The sequence below is a fragment of the Elephantulus edwardii genome, unplaced genomic scaffold (genome assembly GCF_000299155.1).
Source record: "Elephantulus edwardii isolate Elephantulus edwardi_28Jun2011 unplaced genomic scaffold, EleEdw1.0 scaffold00209, whole genome shotgun sequence".
NCBI lineage: Eukaryota > Metazoa > Chordata > Mammalia > Macroscelidea > Macroscelididae > Elephantulus > Elephantulus edwardii.
Genome location: NW_006399959.1, coordinates 4,382,530 through 4,387,389, shown reverse-complemented (window position 1 = coordinate 4,387,389; position 4,860 = coordinate 4,382,530). Strand labels below are relative to the sequence as shown.

Genomic DNA, 4,860 nt, shown 5'->3' with positions numbered 1-4,860 from the left:
GGTGGGGGCCCTGCTCCTCAGGCCACGCCCACAAGCGGGCGGAGCCCAGCGCTGCGCTCAGTGTCTGCTCCTCCCTCCTCCCCGCTCTCACTCGCTTGCTCTCTCTCACCTGGGCAGCAGGCACAGTCGGGCGCCACCAGCTGGGAGAAGGTCAAGTGCGTCAGCCCCGGTGGAAGGCGTCACGGTCACCACCGCTGCCGTCCACATGTCGCTCCCAAGCGCACCCGCGACCCGAGCGCCACCTCAAGCGATGGCGGGGCGGTCCGGGTTCGCAATGAGAGAGGAGAGATGCCCACGCAGATAGTCAAGGTGTACCGCTATGTGTCAGGACAGCGGCCAGCCTTCGTCCCCATGGGGTCTTCAGAGGACGAGGAGGAAGCGTTTCCATTCTTGAAGAAAGCCCAAGACCGGGGAGCAGAGCCTGAGCAACAGGAACAAGATCCTTGTAGTGATCCCCGTGTGCGGCATTTGCAGAACCGCCTCGGGGAAGATGTTCGAGAGAGATGGGCTCCGCATAGGAAGAGAGCGGAGCCCGCCGAAGCGGTGGGAGAAAGTGAGTCGGAAGGAGGACGAGATGCTTGGCGTGTGGCGCCAGAAGACAGCAGCGAAGGAGAAGGGGAAGAAGTGGATGAGGAGGAAAGAGAAGGGAGGATGCGTCAGCGAGCTCAGGAGAGAGCCGATGATGAAGAGATGGAAGCCACGGAGGTGGAAGATGAGCCACGTTCTGGGAAAGAGTCAGCATCAGAGTCCGAGTCTGAGTCTGAAGAAGACATAGAGTGAAGATGAGATGGAGCCTCACCTTAAACCGGTCTTCATCCGAAAGAAGGACCGAGTGACAGTTCCGCAAAGTGCGGCTGATGCATTGAGACGGAAGGAGCTGGAGCAGGAGGCCAAACGCGTGGCCGCGGAGAGGCGCGAGTCCACACTTCAGATTGTAGAGGAGCTGAGCAAGAAGGCGACCCCTGGCTACACTGGCCGCACTGGATACGGACGACGAACCGGACGAGGAGGAATACGAGGCATGGAAAGGTCGCGAGTTAGAGAGAATCAAGAGAGACAGAGAAGATCGTGGGGCTCTGGAGAAGAGGAAAGCCAAAAGCGAACGCACGCGAAAGCTGACTGAGGGCGAGAGGAGAGCAGAGCTTCGGGCCAAGGGCAAAGCCATTCCTAAGAAGGCTGTCAGAGGCAAATATAAGTTCTTGCAAAAGTATTACCACCCCGGTGCCTTCTTAACGGATGAGGAGGAAGGAGTCTACCAGAGAGATTTCAGCGCACCTACACTGGAGGTTCATTTCAATAAAAGCACTCTTCCCAAAGTCATGCAGGTCAAGAACTTTGGACGCTCGGGCCGCACCAAATACACCCACCTTGTGGAGCAAGACACCACCTCCTGGGACTCAGCTTGGGCTCCAGAGAGTGCCCAGAACACAAAGTTCTTTGGGGCCAAAGCAGCGGGGGTATGACGACGACGAGGACAAGATGCATTTGAGCGACCCTCTGCCAAGAAGCAGAGAAGGACCTAGAGCGCTCACCAAGGCAGCTCCGGCTCCTCGGTTTGCTTTGGCTTCCACAGTATCTAACCTGTGGGACTTCAGTGCCACATTGTGAGCCAGGCAGCCCAATCTTTGGAAAAGGTGCTTCCTCAGGTTTGGACTCCCCACACCGAGAAGCCTCCAGAAAGGCACTATCCATGTCATCGGATGAGGGTGCACCCGCTGACATTGGAGAACTTGCACGTTTCGTTGCCGCTGTGTCTCCTCTCATCTCCTGACGTGGTTTCTTTTTTCCGGGTTCCGATCTGGACTCAGAAACCTGGCCCTTAATTGGACAGGAATGAATTCTGCTGTAGGGTGAGGGACAATAGACCAAGTCTGATCACTGTAAATCTTGCTTTGCATCTCTTGATTAAATGCTTGTAACGGAAACATACTTTACCTTAAGAAATAAAAGCATTGCTCATCAAACAGAAAGAGAGAGAGAGAGAAGTGTTGAGTCAATATTATCCCAAATGCTTGACCTGCTAGGCACGCCCAGGATTTCCAACATCAATAGATCTCTTCCATCTTCTCTCCCAGACCACACAATGCATTGTTTTTCGACCCGCTTATACACCTGTGACTCATAGAGACTCTATGTATGTTAGCACTGAAACTTCCCCTGTCCTGAACCATTCCTATTGTCTCCAACCTAAATAGACATAAACTGAGTCAATTCGTCTCATCCTGTGTCTTCCTCTCCTTTGCTGTCCCTCCACCCTTCCAAGCCTGATGCCCCTCACCAAGGACTGGTCCTTCCTGGCCACATGCCCAAAGAATGTGAGACGGAGCTTTAAAATCCTTCCCTCCAGGGAGCAGCCTGATTTCACTCTATCCAGTACAGACCTGTTTATTTTCCTGGAAGTCCATAGTATGTTCAACATTCTTCTCCAGCAACAAAACTCAAAGGCATCAATCCTTCTTCTATTATCTTCAGTTATTGTACAGCTCCCTGATGCATAGCAAGTAATTGCAAAGACTATGGCCTGGATCAGGCACATCTTAGTCACCAGACTGCCATCATTGCTCTTCAATACTCCAGAGAGGTTCCTGACAGCAGACTTTTCCAATGCAAATAATCTTTTAATTTCCTGACTGTTGGGGTGGAGAGTGTTGATTTTGTAACCAAGAAGCTGAAGTTATCAGCAATTTCAATCTCTTCTCCATTCATCATGAAGCTTCCAATTGTCCCAGAGGTGAAAATCTTTGTTTGCTTAATACTGAGCTTCAATTCATATTGGAGACTACAGTCCTCGACCTTCTGTAGCCAATGCCTCATCTTCTCTTCAGTTTCAGCAAGCAAGGTCCTGTCATCTGCATACCACAACTTGTTGTTGAGTCTCCAATCCTGATGCCGCCTCCCTCCTCATTAAGTCCAGCTTCCCAAATGATCTGTTCTGCAGGTTGAATTGAAACAGTGGGGAGATAGGGTGCATCCTTGACACACATTTTTTTCTGATCCTGAGCCATGTAGTGTTTCCTTTCTCTGTTCTGATGACTGTTCCTGGTCCAAGTATAGATTTCACATGAGCACAATAGAATTTCCCTTCCTCTCAAAGTTAGCCACAATTTGTTGTGATCTACAGGGTCAAATGCTTTTGCATAGTCAATGAAACAAAGACAGACAATCCTCTGGTACTCTCTGCTATTGGCCAACATCCATTTAATGTTGGCTATTAATATCCTTAGTCTTTTAAACACAGCCTGCACATTTGACAGTTCTCTGTTCCAGTCGTTTCTGGATAATCTTCAGCAGGATCTTGCTTGCATGTAATATTAGTGATGTTGTTCAATAATTTCCACACTCTATTGGGTCACCTTTTTTTTTGAGTAGGAATAAATACAGATCTCTTCCAGTCAGTTGACCAGGTAGTCGTCCTCAAGATTTCTTTAAATCAGTTGCCATTTCTATTCAATATTGTTTTGGAAGTACTTGCTAAAAATATGACAAGAGAAGGAAATAAAAGGCATCTCAGTCAGCAAAGAGATATATGCAGATGATATGGTAGTGTACACAGAAAACCTTAAGGCCTCAACAAAAATTCTGTTAGAGCTAGTGGACCAGCAGAGTGGCAGAATACAAGATCAATATTCAAAAATCAATGGGATTCCTCTTCAGTCATAAAGAGAACTCAAAGAAGGAAACCAAGAAAGCAATACTATTTACAATAGCCAACCACAAAATTAGATACTTGGGAAGGAACCTAACTAGAGACACAAAAGACCTATACAAAGAAAATTGCAGGAAAAAATTTGAGACACAATAAAAGACCTAAATAAATGAAAATTGTTCCCTTTTCATAGTCGTTGTTGTTATGCGCCATCAAGATGCCTACAACTCATAGAGATAATATGTACAATAGCTCTGAAGACTGTCCTGTCCTGAGTCATTCATCCTCACTGACTCTGATACACCTCCTCCCATTGCCCTAGTTACTGTATCAGTCTATCTAATCCAGGGTCTTCCTCTCCTGCGCTGTCCCTCCATCTTTCCAATTATGATATCCTTCTCCAAGGATCAATCCCACCTGGCACATGCCCAAAGTATGTGAGATGGAGCTTCAAAATCCTAACTTCCAAGGAGAAGCTTAGTTTCACCCTCTTCAAGACAAACCTATTTATTTCCTTGAGGGTCCATGGTATGTTCAAGACTCTTCTCCAGCAGCACAACCCAAAGGCATAGATTCATCTTTGACTTACTCTTACTTTTACTTTCTACTTAGTCATTATTCAGCTCTCTAATACATAGCAAGTAACTGCAAAGGCCATGGACAGGATCAGGTGCATTTTTAGTCTCTTGAATGACATCATTGCTTCTCAATACTCTGGAAAAGTCCCTGACAGCAGATTTATCCATTGCAATTCGCCTTTTTGATTTTTCTGACTGCTGGTGCCAAAAGTGTTGATTACAAAGCTGAGCAAGCTATAATTGTTAACAGCCTCAATCTCTTCCTTATCCATCATGGTGCTGCCAATTAACCCAGTGGTAAGAAGTTTTATCTTCTTGATGTTGAGCTTCAATTCATATTGAAGTCCTTGACCTTCTGCCACAAGCACTTTAGGTTCTCCTAGATTTCACCAGAAAAGGTGTGTCATCTGCATAGCATAGGTTGTTAATGAATCTTCCTCCAATCCTGATACCACATTCCCCCTCATAAAGCCCAGCATCCTGAATGATCTATTCTATATACAGATTGAAAAGATATGGAGACAGAATGCATGCCTGATACACTCCCTTGCTGATTTTGAACCATGCAGTGTTTTTCTGTTCTGAGGACTGCTTCCTGGCCCAAGTATAGGTTTCACAGAAGCACAATCAAATGTC

The 4,860-nt window shown here is 47.1% G+C and overlaps 1 pseudogene; it reads left to right on the top strand.

Moving 5' to 3' along the window:
• The window catches only part of LOC102844703, a 4,343-nt pseudogene extending 2,820 nt beyond the window's left edge, over positions 1-1,523 (top strand).
• Positions 1,524-4,860: the final 3,337 nt, after the last annotated feature.